Source organism: Rutidosis leptorrhynchoides, chromosome 6, assembly GCF_046630445.1.
Source record: "Rutidosis leptorrhynchoides isolate AG116_Rl617_1_P2 chromosome 6, CSIRO_AGI_Rlap_v1, whole genome shotgun sequence".
NCBI classification, from domain to species: domain Eukaryota; kingdom Viridiplantae; phylum Streptophyta; class Magnoliopsida; order Asterales; family Asteraceae; genus Rutidosis; species Rutidosis leptorrhynchoides.
The window spans coordinates 86792607-86811047 of record NC_092338.1 but is presented as its reverse complement, the minus strand read 5'-3'; positions in this window follow the sequence as shown (position 1 = coordinate 86811047).

The window sequence follows — 18441 nt, the reverse complement described above, 5'->3', positions numbered from 1 at the left end:
TTCGAGGAGTCTTCGGGTCGTTAAACTCATGGGAGTGGGACCTGTGTAATGTTGATTGCGTTAGTGTGTTGTAGATTATAGGGCAACATTCCTAATGGAATATCTCTTGTAGTAGTGGTTTTATCGATATGTGGAAGGGTGTAAGACTTGGTGTTCTCAAGCATCTCCTTAGTGTTAGATGAAGGGTTTCGTTAGGCTATATCGTTTTGGCCTTGTGAAAATTGCGGGTAGCGTGTGATCGCTTGGGACTTTCGATAAGACAATAGGCCGTAAGGTTGTCGGGTAGGTATGACTTCGGGTCATTATTATAGAGAGATGGGTGACATCGGGTGTATGGAACCTAAAGATCGATTTTCTAAAATTCATTTGATTGTGGTGGGAGTCTGCATGACACTGCGTCAGGTGCCTTTTTATACCTGCTAGTGTAATGTTCAACTCCGATGATAGTGTGATCACTTTGTGCTTAGGGTGCCGGTGAGATACCCTTGGAAGCAGCGGAGATTATAATAGTGATCGACGGGTGATGGTAATTCGACGGTTGCGAAAGTCAAAGTTTAAGAGCATTGTGACGAATACTTCTTATGAAGTGACGGGTGAGCGAATCTTGTTGCTCTTAAGTGATAGACGGGTAGAGATGACCGGTGAGCTGGTGACGGACTTAATGGTCGGTTAGTTCGAAGGATATGATGAAGTGTTGACATTGTGGTGGACGCAATTATGGTGTCGGAATTGGTCACTCTTCTCCATGAGAGTGAGCAATTGTTGAAAAAGTTCGTTGAGTGGAAGGTCGGGTGATCTCGACTGAGAATCACGACTAAGTAAGCGGCGTGACATATGCCTAGGCTTAGAGGCATATGTAAGACTTTGGTGGAGTTTTCTTTTCGAACGATTAAGGTAGTTAGTTGTGAATTGTGGTATGAAGGTGCGATTTCATCGCGTGTACGACGTCTCAAGTGATTGTGCATGTCGACTCTGAGAGCCTAAAGCGAATTTGCGGTGAATTGATGTTTATGACCAACGGTGAGAATGGTCAGGTGTGACGTGGAATTACAATTCCGCGGGATGTTATCATCTTGGCGGTGAGAATAGGGAGATAAATCCTAAGTGGGGGAGTTTTTACTGCCGCCCGAGGAAAACTCCAGTGGTGTTATGTATAGTGAAATGTTGGAGCGTACCGTGCTAAGCCTCAATGGGTATTCGAAGCTCCTAACGAGGAAGAGTGACGGGTTGCTAATGTCGACTCGAGATCGTGCTTTACGATTGTGAGTTACAACTCGAGAATGTTATGCGTGAAGATTGTGATGATGGGATCGAAGGAAGTGTAAGACTTCCTATGTAAGGTGGTCGTGTAGTACCAATGTGCGGTATGAGACCAAATGTGAAGTTTGAGATCCCAGAGTGAGAAAATGAAGTGTCGTTGCGGGTGCTCCCGTAGTGAAAAATCTGGGTTGTCGTGAAACCCGGACAGTATAATTGAATGAGAACGAGTTCGATATCGTGGCGAATATCGTATTTTCCCTTTCGGGAAACGCAATCGTGAAGATTGTCAGTGGATTATTCCACTTTATGGACGAATGTGAGGTGGAGAGTGTCGATTTTGACTGTCTCACATCGAGACACGCATATGTTGTTTGTTTGCGAGAGTGTGCTCCCTAGTGATGCGACTGTTAGTTGCATTGAAATGTTGAGACCATCCTTAACGGACGGTCTAGGTAGGAAAGTTCACCCGGCGTGGTGAATATTTTTGTAGATCGTGTGGCGAATTGCGGAATTTTGTGATGATAATTCGCCTTGACGGGATTCTAGTATATGATTAGTCTCCATGCTAGTACTAGGAAGCCGTCTGGTGTGGTTGTGTCATAGGGTTTAGAGGAGGAACCCTCGTCGAGTGTTGATGTTTTGCTCAGCACATGGTGTATTATTGTTGTCCTGGATTAATCCAGTGACGGATTGGTCGTGTGCGGATTGACTGATTGAGTGATATGGTTACGGACGTAGCTTGTGGCGGGTTGTAGCCGAGAGAACTTGAAGGTATATGTAGTGATTTTCGTATTTTCCTATATGGAAACTCTGGACGCTGAGTGTATGAGTTATCGTTTGTTGCGGTAGTGCACGCTAGTGATTATTAGCGTGTGGTTAGATCTTCGAATTTGTAGAAGATGTTATGGATGTCGGGCTTGGTTGTGTTTCGTAAGATCGTGAGACGTGACGACGATGTTTGTCGGCAAATTGTTCTACTCTTAGGACGATTGTGAAGTGTATGGTATGAGTTTGGATACTCGGCGTTGGAGCAACGATTACGGTTGTTTCGACTTGTGGGTTGATTACCCAATATTGTTGTATTATGATGCATTAGTGCACGAAGCGAGAGTGCGGATGCAAGTACTACTTGTGTGACTCCACATTGGAAGCGGAGATGTTCGAGGGAGAACTGCTTAACTTCTATTATAGGTGCGGATCACGAGGACGTGATCCAATTTAAGTGGGGGAGAGTTGTAACACCCGTTTTCAGTTACGAGTTATTTTGAACGACATTCGAAATACGAGGCATGTAAGTGTATATTTGGATCCCAAATAAAGTTGGAGTTGATGTTCTAAAACCTTACCATTGGATAGTAAATCTCATTACGTTTCCAACGATATTTGATTCGTCAAAAACGGAGTTACGGTCTAAAAGTTTCGACCAAAACAAGTTCAGTTTCAGACTCAGTTCATTGGGACTCCGTCCAGACTTTGGGACGTTGTCCAACAATGAAGGTTAGGACGCCGTCCAAGCTTTTTGGACGCCGTCCAGAAGGCCTGACGGGCCAGCAGCTCTATTTTTCTCAAATTAAAAGGGGTATTTGGGTCTTTTCACTTGAGGTCGGTTTGGGATCATCAAAAATGATCTAGAACTCCATTTGGAGCTCATTCTCACCCACACAAAACACTCTCATCTTATTTTAGAGAGAGAGAGGGTTAATTTAGAGTGAAAAAGCTTGGTTTGGTGAAGAAGATGAGCGTTTCGGGTCAAAGCTCGAGAGTTAAAGTTGTTCCTTTCATTCACGGCTACATTTTGGTAGTATTGGTAAGTCTCAACTCCGAATTTCATTGTTAAGATTCTTGTGTACATTTAGGGTTTGAGCTTGTTATTTGTAAAACCCTTTTAGATGATGAAGAGGGTTTATGGAATCCCACTATTTTGATATTTTGCGGGTTTTGGGTTGGTTAATGATTTAAGCATGTTTAAGGTTTGTAAGTGGGGTATAATCACTAGTATTAGTGATTTTAGGAGTGTTCGAACTTGTAAGACCCATTTGGGGGTAAAATGGGTGAATTTGGGTTATGTTGAGATAAGGAAAACCCTAATAGCTATGATCTAGGGTTTGGCCATGTGAATTGAAGTTGTAAGTGTTAAATTGTGTTGATTAGTCATTAATACACTTGTAAATGATGGAAGAATTGTAAATGGGTCATGTTTGGCTAAAATGGTATGTATAAGTATTGAAATGGGTATGAAACACCCTAAGTTTGTGCTAATTGGTGTTAGTAGACTTACATCACTAGTTTTAGTAATTAAAGATGAGTCTTGGCCATTTTATGGGCGGTTTTGGGTGTGAGTGAGTATTGTGGTTAATTCCACAAGTTGTGTATTGAATGTGTACTTATGTATTAGGTACCTTGCTCGAAGCATACGGAAGTGCTAAATCACCACCGACATGATAAGGTGAGTGGAATAATTATATGCGTAGGTATATAATGTATCTATTTGTTGTAGCGTGAAATGTGTAGTGTCGAGGTGTTAAGACACCATATTTCACGTGAAGAGTGTAGCATCGAGGTGTTAAGATGCCACTCGGGTGTAGCATCGAGGTGTTAAGATGCCACCTAGGAGTGTAGTGTCGAGGTGTTAAGACACCACTCCGTAAAATAATGAGTGTTGCATCGAGGTGTTAAGATGCCACTCGGGGTGATGTGCCGAGGTGTTAAGGTGCCACCCTAGGGGTTAGTGGTGCGAGGTGTTAAGTGCCCTAACGGATGTTATGAACACCGATGGCGTTTTCGCGAGCGCCGTTCCCTTGTACTATTGGTTAACCATGGTTATTTGTGTTGTAGCGTAAGCATATTATATTTGTTCATATTATATATGCTTTTGTTATGCTAGCTTGATTATTGGAGGTTATAGCTTGTAATTGTGATGATAAGCTAATTGTGTTGCTAGCATGTATGCGGTATGTGAGTAAGTGTTTGCAAGTAGGTATATTATATATGTATGTGTATAATTATTGCATTCACTAAGCCTCGGCTTACCCCTCTCGTTGTTTACCTTTTTACAGGTATTTTGTTATTGATGCTAGCTAGTTGTTAGACTAGACGTGCAGGAGCGGTTGGGCTTGACGGGGTAGCTTTCGGATAATTGGACGCGGATGGGGGTTTTGGTAGTCCCCGGGATTATGCTCTTGGTATCGGGTTGGGTTGTAGAGTTCTAATCCGTCTAAAGAGATAAATGGGTCGAAACTGCTACTTTATTTGTAAAACGGGTCATTGTGAGCCCGGGGTTGTAAAACTTGTTTTTATGGTGGCAATATCTTAGTTTTACTTAATATGTCATATTGTGAAAATGGTTTCGTTGAAAAGTGTCGGGGAGGGAGTTTTTCGCTCGCGTGTAAACAAAAACTGATCAGTACTTTTTAGTTCATTGGGATGCCGTCCCAAATCCTTGGACGCCGTCCCAGTTGTAAAGGCTGGACGCCGTCCCGATTTCTGGACGCCGTCCAGATGGGCAGTCACAGAAAAAAAAATTTGTGTCGTGTTTTTGGTAAATCAATATTGGGTTGTTACATCAACACATATTTAATCAGAAACAACTGAATATGAGGCAGCGTAGGTGGATTGAATTATTGAATGATTACGACTTTGAGATTCGTTACCACCTGGGGAAGGCAAATGTGGTAGCCGATGCCTTGAGCAGGAAGGACAGAGAACCCATTCGAGTAAAATCTATGAATATAATGATTCATATTAACCTTACTACTCAAATAAAGGAGGCGCAACAAGGAGTTTTAAAAGAGGGAAATTTAAAGGATGAATTACTCAAAGGATCGGAGAAGCATCTTAATATTCGGGAAGACGGAACCCGGTATAGGGCTGAAAGGATTTGGGTACCAAAATTTGGAGATATGAGAGAAATGGTACTTAGAGAAGCTCATAAAACCAGATACTCAATACATCCTGGAACGGGGAAGATGTACAAGGATCTCAAGAAACATTTTTGGTGGCCGGGTATGAAAGCCGATGTTGCTAAATATGTAGGAGAATGTTTGACGTGTTCTAAGGTCAAAGCTGAGCATCAGAAACCATCAGGTCTACTTCAACAACCCGAAATCCCAGAATGGAAATGGGAAAACATTACCATGGATTTCATCACTAAATTGCCAAGGACTACAAGTGGTTTTGATACTATTTGGGTAATAGTTGATCGTCTCACCAAATCAGCACACTTCCTACCAATAAGAGAAGATGACAAGATGGAGAAGTTAGCACGACTGTATTTGAAGGAAGTCGTCTCCAGACATGGAATACCAATCTTTATTATCTCTGATAGGGATGGCAGATTTATTTCAAGATTCTGGCAGACATTACAGCAAGTATTAGGAACTCGTCTAGACATGAGTACTGCCTATCATCCACAAACTGATGGGCAGAGCGAAAGGACGATACAAACGCTTGAAGACATGCTACGAGCATGTGTTATTGATTTCGGAAACAGTTGGGATCGACATCTACCGTTATCAGAATTTTCCTACAACAACAGCTACCATTCAAGCATTGAGATGGCGCCGTTTGAAGAACTTTATGGTAGAAAGTGCAGGTCTCCGATTTAATGGAGTGAAGTGGGGGATAGACAGATTACGGGTCCGGAGATTATACAAGAAACTACCGAGAAGATCATCCAAAATCAACAACGGTTGAAAACCGCCCAAAGTCGACAAAAGAGCTACGCTGACATTAAAAGAAAAGATATAGAATTTGAAATTGGAGAGATGGTCATGCTTAAAGTTACACCTTGGAAAGGCGTTGTTCGATTTGGTAAACGAGGGAAATTAAATCCAAGGTATATTGGACCATTCAAGATTATTGATCGTGTCGGACCAGTAGCTTACCGACTTGAGTTACCTCAACAACTCGCGGCTGTACATAACACTTTCCATGTCTCGAATTTGAAGAAATGTTTTGCTAAAGAAGATCTCACTATTCCGTTAGATGAAATCCAAATCAACGAAAAACTTCAATTCATCGAAGAACCCGTCGAAATAATGGATCGTGAGGTTAAAAGACTTAAGTAAAACAAGATACCAATTGTTAAGGTTCGATGGAATGCTCGTAGAGGACCCGAGTTCACCTGGGAGCGTGAAGATCAGATGAAGAAGAAATACCCGCATCTATTTCCAGAAGATTCGTCAACACCTTCAACAGCTTAAAATTTCGAGACGAAATTTATTTAACGGGTAGGTACTGTAGTGACCCGAACTTTTCCATGTTTATATATATTAATTGAGATTGATATTTACATGATTAAATGTTTCCAACTTGTTAAGCAATCAAACTTGTTAAGACTTGATTAATTGAAATAGGTTTCATATAGACAATTGACCACCCAAGTTGACCGGTGATTCACGAACGTTAAAACTTGTAAAAACTATACGATGACATATATATGGTTATATATAGTTAACATGATTTTATTATAAGTATGTATCTCATTAGGTATTTTAACAATGAGTTATATACATAAAAATGAGACTATTAATTTAAGAAACTCGAAAACGATATATATAACGATTATCGTTATAACAACGTCTTACTAGGTACATATGAATCATATTAAGATATTGATACACTTGGTTAATTATGTTAAATGATAAGTAAATATATTATTAAGTGTATTAACAATGAAATACATATGTAAAAATAAGACTACTAACTTAATGATTTCGAAACGAGACATATATGTAACGATTATCGTTGTAACGACATTTAACTGTATATATATCATACTAAGATATATTATATATCATAATATCATGATAATATAACAATTTAACATCTCATTTGTTATAATAAATAATGGGTTAACAACATTCAACAAGATCGTTAACCTAAAGGTTTCAAAACAACATTTACATGTAACGACTAACGATGACTTAACAACTCAGTTAAAATGTATATACATGTAGTGTTTTAACATGTATTCATACACTTTTGAAAGACTTCAAGACACTTATCAAAATACTTCTACTTAACAAAAATGCTTACAATTACATCCTCGTTCAGTTTCATCAACAATTCTACTCGTATGCACCCGTATTCGTACTCGTACAATACACAGCTTTTAGATGTATGTACTATTGGTATATACAATTCAATGATCAGCTCTTAGCAGCCCATGTGAGTCACCTAACACATGTGGGAACCATCATTTGGCAACTAGCATGAAATATCTCATAAAATTACAAAAATATGAGTAATCATTCATGACTTATTTACATGAAAACAAAATTACATATCCTTTATATCTAATCCATACACCAACGACCAAAAACACCTACAAACACTTTAATTCTTCACTTTTCTTCATCTAATTGATCTCTCTCAAGTTCTATCTTCAAGTTCTAAGTGTTCTTCATAAATTCCAAAAGTTCTAGTTTCATAAAATCAAGAATACTTTCAAGTTTGCTAGCTCACTTCCAATCTTGTAAGGTGATCATCCAACCTCAAGAAATCTTTGTTTATTACAGTAGGTTATCATTCTAATACAAGGTAATAATCATATTCAAACTTTGGTTCAATTTCTATAACTATAACAATCTTATTTCAAGTGATGATCTTACTTGAACTTGTTTTCGTGTCATGATTCTGCTTCAAGAACTTCGAGCCATCCAAGGATCCGTTGAAGCTAGATCCATTTTTCTCTTTTCCAGTAGGTTTATCCAAGGAACTTAAGGTAGTAATGATGTTCATAACATCATTCGATTCATACATATAAAGCTATCTTATTCGAAGGTTTAAACTTGTAATCACTAGAACATAGTTTATTTAATTCTAAACTTGTTCGCAAACAAAAGTTAATCCTTCTAACTTGACTTTTAAAATCAACTAAACACATGTTCTATATCTATATGATATGCTAACTTAATGATTTAAAACCTGGAAACACGAAAAACACCGTAAAACCGGATTTACGCCGTCGTAGTAACACCGCGGGCTGTTTTGGGTTAGTTAATTAAAAACTATGATAAACTTTGATTTAAAAGTTGTTATTCTGAGAAAATGATTTTTATTATGAACATGAAACTATATCCAAAAATTATGGTTAAACTCAAAGTGGAAGTATGTTTTCTAAAATGGTCATCTAGACGTCGTTCTTTCGACTGAAATGACTACCTTTACAAAAACGACTTGTAACTTATTTTTCCTACTATAAACCTATACTTTTTCTCTTTAGATTCATAAAATAGAGTTCAATATGAAACCATAGCAATTTGATTCACTCAAAACGGATTTAAAATGAAGAAGTTATGGGTAAAACAAGATTGGATAATTTTTCTCATTTTAGCTACGTGAAAATTGGTAACAAATCTATTCCAACCATAACTTAATCAACTTGTATTGTATATTATGTAATCTTGAGATACCATATACACGTATACAATGTTTCGACCTATCATGTCGACACATCTATATATATTTCGGAACAACCATAGACACTCTATATGTGAATGTTGGAGTTAGCTATACAGGGTTGAGGTTGATTCCAAAATATATATAGTTTGAGTTGTGATCAATACTGAGATACGTATACACTGGGTCGTGGATTGATTCAAGATAATATTTATCGATTTATTTCTGTACATCTAACTGTGGACAACTAGTTGTAGGTTACTAACGAGGACAGCTGACTTAATAAACTTAAAACATCAAAATATATTAAAAGTGTTGTAAATATATTTTGAACATACTTTGATATATATGTATATATTGTTATAGGTTCGTGAATCAACCAGTGGCCAAGTCTTACTTCCCGACGAAGTAAAAATCTGTGAAAGTGAGTTATAGTCCCACTTTTAAAATCTAATATTTTTGGGATGAGAATACATGCAGGTTTTATAAATGATTTACAAAATAGACACAAGTACGTGAAACTACATTCTATAGTTGAATTATTGAAATCGAATATGCCCCTTTTTAGTAAGTCTGGTAATCTAAGAATTAGGGAACAGACACCCTAATTGACGCGAATCCTAAAGATAGATCTATTGGGCCTAACAAACCCCATCCAAAGTACCGGATGCTTTAGTACTTCGAAATTTATATCATATCTGAAGGGTGTCCCGGAATGATGGGGATATTCTTATATATGCATCTTGTTAATGTCGGTTACCAGGTGTTCACCATATGAATGATTTTTATCTCTATGTATGGGATGTGTATTGAAATATGAAATCTTGTGGTCTATTATTATGATTTGATATATATAGGTTAAACCTATAACTCACCAACATTTTTGTTGACGTTTTAAGCATGTTTATTCTCAGGTGATTATTAAGAGCTTCCGCTGTCGCATACTTAAATAAGGACGAGATTTGGAGTCCATGCTTGTATGATATTGTGTAAAAACTGCATTCAAGAAACTTATTTTGTTGTAACATATTTGTATTGTAAACCATTATGTAATGGTCGTGTGTAAACAGGATATTTTAGATTATCATTATTTGATAATCTACGTAAAGCTTTTTAAACCTTTATTGATGAAATAAAGGTTATGGTTTGTTTTAAAATGAATGCAGTCTTTGAAAAACGTCTCATATAGAGGTCAAAACCTCGCAACGAAATCAATTAATATGGAACGTTTTTAATCAATAAGAACGGGACATTTCATTAACAATAAACTACATATGTAAAAACAAGACTACTAACTTAATGATTTTTAAACGAGACATATATGTAACGATTATCGTTGTAAAGACATTTAATGTATATATATCATATTAAGAGATATTGATACATGATAATATCATGATAATATAATAATTTAAAATCTCATTTGATATTATAAACATTGGGTTAACAACATTTAACAAGATCATTAACCTAAAGGTTTCAAAACAACACTTACATGTAACGACTAACGATGACTTAACGACTCAGTTAAAATGTATATACATGTAGTGTTTTAATGTGTATTTATACACTTTTGAAAGACTTCAATACACTTATCAAAATACTTCTACTTAACAAAAATGCTTACAATTACATCCTCGTTCAGTTTCATCAATAATTCTACTCGTATGCACCCGTATTCGTACTCGTACAATACACAGCTTTTAGATGTATGTACTATTGGTATATACACTCCAATGATCAGCTCTTAGCAGCCCATGTGAGTCACCTAACACATGTGGGAACCATCATTTGGCAACTAGCATGAAATATCTCATAAAATTACAAATATATGAGTAATCATTCATGACTTATTTACATGAAAACAAAATTACATATCCTTTATATCTAATCCATACACCAACGACCAAAAACACCTACAAACACTTTCATTCTTCAATTTTCTTCATCTAATTGATCTCTCTCAAGTTCTATCTTCAAGTTCTAAGTGTTCTTCATATATTCTACAAGTTCTAGTTACATAAAATCAAGAATACTTTCAAGTTTGCTAGCTCACTTCCAATCTTGTAAGGTGATCATCCAACCTCAAGAAATCTTTTTTTCTTACAGTAGGTTATCATTCTAATACAAGGTAATAATCATATTCAAACTTTGGTTCAATTTCTATTACTATAACAATCTTATTTCAAGTGATGATCTTACTTGAACTTGTTTTCGTGTCATGATTCTGCTTCAAGAACTTCGAGCCATCCAAGGATCCGTTGAAGCTAGATCCATTTTTCTCTTTTCCAGTAGGTTTATCCAAGGAACTTAAGGTAGTAATGATGTTCATAACATCATTCGATTCATACATATAAAGCTATCTTATTCGAAGGTTTAAACTTGTAATCACTAGAACATAGTTTAGTTAATTCTAAACTTGTTCGCAAACAAAAGTTAATCCTTCTAACTTGACTTTTAAAATCAACTAAACACATGTTCTATATCTATATGATATGCTAACTTAATGATTTAAAACCTAGAGACACGAAAAACACCGTAAAACCGGATTTACGCCGTCGTAGTAACACCGCGGGCTGTTTTGGGTTAGTTAATTAAAAACTATGATAAACTTTGATTTAAAAGTTGTTATTCTGAGAAAATGATTTTTATTATGAACATGAAACTATATCCAAAAATTATGGTTAAACTCAAAGTGGAAGTATGTTTTCTAAAATGGTCATCTAGACGTCGTTCTTTCGACTGAAATGACTACCTTTACAAAAACGACTTATAACTTATTTTTCCTACTATAAACCTATACTTTTTCTGTTTAGATTCATAAAATAGAGTTCAATATGAAACCATAGCAATTTGATTCACTCAAAACGGATTTAAAATGAAGAAGTTATGGGTAAAACAAATTGGATAATTTTTCTCATTTTAGCTACGTGAAAATTGGTAACAAATCTATTCCAACCATAACTTAATCAACTTGTATTGTATATTATGTAATCTTGAGATACCATAGACACGTATACAATGTTTCGACCTATCATGTCGACACATCTATATATATTTCGGAACAACCATAGACACTCTATATGTGAATGTTGGAGTTAGCTATACAGGGTTGAGGTTGATTCCAAAATATATATAGTTTGAGTTGTGATAAATACTGAGATACGTATACACTGGGTCGTGGATTGATTCAAGATAATATTTATCGATTTATTTCTGTACATCTAACTGTGGATAACTAGTTGTAGGTTACTAACGAGGACAACTGACTTAATAAACTTAAAACATCAAAATATATTAAAAGTGTTGTAAATATATTTTGAACATACTTTGATATATATGTATATATTGTTATAGGTTCGTGAATCAACCAGTGGCCTAGTCTTACTTCCCGACGAAGTAAAAATCTGTGAAAGTGAGTTATAGTCCCACTTTTAAAATCTAATATTTTTGGGATGAGAATACATGCAGGTTTTATAAATGATTTACAAAATAGACACAAGTACGTGAAACTACATTCTATGGTTGAATTATCGAAATCGAATATGCCCATTTTTATTAAGTCTGGTAATCTAAGAATTAGGGAACAGACACCCTAATTGACGCGAATCCTAAAGATAGATCTATTGGGCCTAACAAACCCCATTCAAAGTACCGGATGCTTTAGTACTTCGAAATTTATATCATATCCGAAGGGTGTCCCGGAATGATGGGGATATTCTTATATATGCATCTTATTAATGTCAGTTACCAGGTGTTCACCATATGAATGATTTTTATCTCTATGTATGGGATGTATATTGAAATATGAAATCTTGTGATCTATTGTTACGATTTGATATATATAGGTTAAACCTATAACTCACCAACATTTTTGTTGACGTTTTAAGCATGTTTATTCTCAGGTGATTATTAAGAGCTTCCGCTGTCACATACTTAAATAAAGACAAGATTTGGAGTCCATGCTTGTATGATATTGTGTAAAAACTGCATTCAAGAAACTTATTTCGTTGTAACATATTTGTATTGTAAACCATTATGTAATAGTCGTGTGTAAACAGGATGTTTTAGATTATCATTATTTGATAATCTATGTAAATCTTTTTAAACCTTTATTGATGAAATAAAGGTTATGGTTTGTTTTAAAATGAATGCAGTCTTTGAAAAACGTCTCATATAGAGGTCAAAACCTCTCAACGAAATCAATTAATATGGAACGTTTTTAATCAATAAGAACGGGACATTTCAGTTGGTATCCGAGCGTTGGTCTTAGAGAACCAGAATTTTGCATTAGTGTGTCTTATCGAGTTTGTTAGGATGCATTAGTGAGTCTGGACTTCGACCGTGTTTACTTGAAAAATGATTGCTTAACAAATTTTGTTGGAAACTATATATTTTTAACATGTGAATATTATGTGATATATTAATCTCTTAACGCGTTTGATATTATGTGATAGATGTCTACCTCTAGAACAAGTCCCATTGACTCACCTAATAATAATGAAGAGTCAAATGTAAATTGGAATGATTCGTGGACTGATTCCCAAGTTCCCGAAGAGGAACCGGAAGAAGAGTCGGAACCGGAAGAAGAATCGGAACCGGAAGAAGAATCGGAACCGGATGAAGAAATAGAACCGGTGGGGGAAATAATAAAACGGTTAAGTAAAAGAAAATCCTCAACCAACCGACCAAGGTTAATTATGGTCAATGGTGTTTCCGCCAAGGAAGCAAAATATTGGGAGGATTACCAATTCTTCGATGAATCGGATTCCGACGAGAATTCCGATGATGTTATAGAAATTACCCCAACTGAATTTAAAAAGGCAAAAGAAAATAATAAGGAAAAGGGCATAAAAATAGAGAAATCTAATTCCAACCCCGATGAACTTTATATGTATCGTCAACCCCCGAAGTCCTTAGGTTGTAACAATGACCCGGGAACCTCTAAACCACCAGATTTTTCTAAACCAATGTGGAAAATGACGGCTCGTATTAGGGGAACATCATATATCCCTAGAAACTTGGCAAAACGAACCAAAACCGAAGAAGAAGAAACAAGCGAGTCGGAATAAGATAGTTGTATTCCTGTGGTGTAATATATGTAATATAATGTGCTTATGCTTTATGATATATGTAAAAATTGCTTGTATTAATAAGTATTTTTTTATGCATCTAACTCTTGTCTATTTTACAGTATAAAAAAACAAAATGGATAGACAACCCAATATTTTAAGAGACCTACCCGGAGACATGATTGATGAAATCTTGTCTAGAGTCGGTCAGAATTCTTCGGCACAACTATTTAAGGCAAGATCAGTTTGTAAGATATTCGAAGAACGTTCCAAGAATGCCTTGGTTTATAAAAGGCTTTCGTTCGAAAGATGGGGGATATCACATTGGGAAATCCATAAGTTACGATGTGTTTACTTTGACGCATATATTGCGGGGAACCCAAATGCTATTTTACGCAATGGGTTAAGAAATTATTTTGACTCAATATATCCGAATATTGGACTTCGTGATTTAGAAAAAGTGGCTAACATGCAACATAAAGAAGCATGTTATGCTTACGGATTAGTAATGTTCGCTTCTCACCAAAGTGAGAACAAGAACATCGGGCTACAACTATTAAACAAAACGTTCCCACAAGTGACGGAGTCGGTAATTGGGGTAAGAAATGAGGTTTTCATATAGAATTGTAGTAGTTGAATTGTATAGTAGCTACTAAGTATGAACTTAACGGGTAGGTACTACCCGAATTTAAACTTATAAAACGCTAATATGAAGAAAAATCTTTTATAAATGAGTTCATATTATGCTACGAAATACTATTAACTACTCTTAATATTCTGTATGATTAACTTGTTCCATTTGACTATTTTGAAGGAAATGGCACCGACTACTCGACACACCGTGAATATGAATGAAGAGGAATTCCGTACTTTTCTAGCTTCAAACATAGCCGCAGTACAGGCTGCGCTACATACCAACAATAACCTTGGATCTAGCAGTACAGGAAATCGTGTAGGATGCACCTACAAAGAATTCACTGCCTGCAAACCTTTGGAATTTGATGGAACCGAAGGACCGATCGGATTGAAACGGTGGACCGAGAAGGTCGAATTGGTGTTTGCCATAAGTAAGTGTACTAAAGAGGACAAAGTGAAGTACGCTACGCATACCTTCACAGGTTCTACGTTAACATGGTGGAATACCTATCTAGAGCAAGTGGTACAAGACGATGCGTACGCACTACCGTGGTCAGCATTCAATCACTTGATGAACGAGAAGTACCGTCCCAGAACCGAGGTCAATAAGCTCAAGACAGAACTTAGAGGGTTACGAACCCAAGGATTTGATATTACCACGTACGAAAGACGATTCACAGAATTGTGCCTATTATGTCCGGGAGCGTTCGAAGATGAGGAAGAGAAGATCGACGCGTTTGTGAAAGGATTACCGGAAAGAATCCAAGAAGATATAAGTTCACATGAGCCCGCCTCCATACAACAGGCGTGTAGAATGGCTCACAAACTAGTGAACCAGATTGAAGAAAGAATTAAAGAACAGACTGCTGAAGAGGCCAATGTGAAGCAAGTCAAAAGAAAGTGGGAGGAAAACAGTGATAAGAATCACCAATACAACAACAACAGCAATTACAACAATAATCGCAACAATTATCCCAACAATCGCAACATCAATCGCAACTACAACAAACGGCCCAACAACAACAACAACAACAACAACAACAACAACAACAACAACAACAACAACAGCAACTACGACAATCATCCCAACAACAATAATAACCGCAACAACAACAACAATCAGAAGCAGCTATGCCAAAGGTGTGAAAAGTATCACTCGGGGTTCTGCACCAAATTTTGTAACAAGTGTAAAAGAAATGGTCATAGCGCGGTGAAGTGTGAGGTCTACGGACCAGGGGTTAATAGAACAAAAGGAACAAATAGTGTCAGAACGAGTAATGGCGGAGCAAGTAGTGTCGGAGCAAGTTATGCCAATGTAGTTTGTTATAAATGTGGAAAACCGGGCCACATTATTAGAAATTTCCCGAACCAGGAGAACACGAATGGACAAGGCCGCGGAAGAGTTTTCAATATTAATGCGGCAGAGGCACAGGAAGACCCGGAGCTTGTTACGGGTACGTTTCTTATTGACAATAAATCTGCTTACGTTTTATTTGATTCGGGTGCGGATAGAAGCTATATGAGTAGAGATTTTTGTGCTAAATTAAGTTGTCCATTGACGCCTTTGGATAGTAAATTTTTACTCGAATTAGCAAATGGTAAATTAATTTCAGCAGATAATATATGTCGGAATCGAGAAATTAAACTGGTTAGCGAAACATTTAAGATTGATTTGATACCAGTAGAGTTAGGGAGTTTTGATGTGATAATCGGTATGGACTGGTTGAAAGAACTGAAAGCAGAGATCGTTTGTTACAAAAATGCAATTCGCATTATACGAGAAAAAGGAAAACCCTTAATGGTGTACGGAGAAAAGGGCAACACGAAGCTACATCTTATTAGTAATTTGAAGGCACAAAAACTAATAAGAAAAGGTTGCTATGCTGTTCTAGCACACGTCGAGAAAGTACAAACTGAAGAAAAGAGCATCAATGATGTTCCCATTGCAAAAGAATTTCCCGATGTATTTTCGAAAGAATTACCGGGATTACCCCCACATCGATCCGTTGAATTTCAAATAGATCTTGTACCAGGAGCTGCACCAATAGCTCGTGCTCCTTACAGACTCGCACCCAGCGAGATGAAAGAACTGCAAAGCCAATTACAAGAACTTTTAGAGCGTGGTTTCATTCGACCAAGCACATCACCGTGGGGAGCTCCTGTTTTGTTTGTCAAGAAGAAAGATGGTACATTCAGGTTGTGTATCGACTACCGAGAGTTGAACAAACTTACCATCAAGAACCGCTACCCACTACCGAGAATCGACGAATTATTTGATCAACTACAAGGCTCATCTGTTTATTCAAAGATTGACTTACGTTCCGGGTATCATCAAATGCGGGTGAAAGAAGATGATATTCCAAAGACTGCTTTCAGAACACGTTACGGTCATTACGAGTTTATGGTCATGCCGTTTGGTTTAACTAGTGCACCAGCTGTGTTCATGGACCTTATGAACCGAGTGTGTGGACCATACCTTGACAAGTTTGTCATTGTTTTCATTGATGACATACTTATTTACTCAAAGAATGACCAAGAACACGGTGAACATTTGAGAAAGGTGTTAGAAGTATTGAGGAAGGAAGAATTGTACGTTAAGTTTTCAAAGTGTGCATTTTGGTTGGAAGAAGTTCAATTCCTCGGTCACATAGTGAACAAAGAAGGTATTAAGGTGGATCCAGCAAAGATAGAAACTGTTGAAAAGTGGGAAACCCCGAAAACTCCGAAATACATACGCCAGTTTTTAGGACTAGCTGGTTACTACAGAAGGTTCATCCAAGACTTTTCCAGAATAGCAAAACCCTTAACTGCATTAACGCATAAAGGGAAGAAATTTGAATGGAATGATGAACAAGAGAAAGCGTTTCAGTTATTGAATAAAAAGCTAACTACGGCACCTATATTGTCATTGCCTGAAGGGAATGATGATTTTGTGATTTATTGTGATGCATCAAAGCAAGGTCTCGGTTGTGTATTAATGCAACGAACGAAGGTGATTGCTTATGCGTCTAGACAATTGAAGATTCACGAACAAAATTATACGACGCATGATTTGGAATTAGGCGCGGTTGTTTTTTCATTAAAGACTTGGAGGCACTACTTATATGGGGTCAAAAGTATTATATATACCGACCACAAAAGTCTTCAACACATATTTAATCAGAAACAACTGAATATGAGGCAGCGTAGGTGGATTGAATTATTGAATGATTACGACTTTGAGATTCGTTACCACCCGGGGAAGGCAAATGTGGTAGCCGATGCCTTAAGCAGGAAGGACAGAGAACCCATTCGAGTAAAATCTATGAATATAATGATTCATAATAACCTTACTACTCAAATAAAGGAGGCGCAACAAGGAGTTTTAAAAGAGGGAAATTTAAAGGATGAAATACCCAAAGGATCGGAGAAGCATCTTAATATTTGGGAAGACGGAACCCGGTATAGGGCTGAAAGGATTTGGGTACCAAAATTTGGAGATATGAGAGAAATGGTACTTAGAGAAGCTCATAAAACCAGATACTCAATACATCCTGGAACGGGGAAGATGTACAAGGATCTCAAGAAACATTTTTGGTGGCCGGGTATGAAAGCCGATGTTGCTAAATATGTAGGAGAATGTTTGACGTGTTCTAAGGTCAAAGCTGTGCATCAGAAACCATCAGGTCTACTTCAACAACCCGAAATCCCGGAATGGAAATGGGAAAACATTACCATGGATTTCATCACTAAATTGCCAAGGACTGCAAGTGGTTTTGATACTATTTGGGTAATAGTTGATCGTCTCACCAAATCAGCACACTTCCTGCCAATAAGAGAAGATGACAAGATGGAGAAGTTAGCACGACTGTATTTGAAGGAAGTCGTCTCCAGACATGGAATACCAATCTCTATTATCTCTGATAGGGATGGTAGATTTATTTCAAGATTCTAGCAGACATTACAGCAAGCATTAGGAACTCGTCTAGACATGAGTACTGCCTATCATCCACAAACTGATGGGCAGAGTGAAAGGACGATATAAACGCTTGAAGACATGCTACGAGCATGTGTTATTGATTTCGGAAACAGT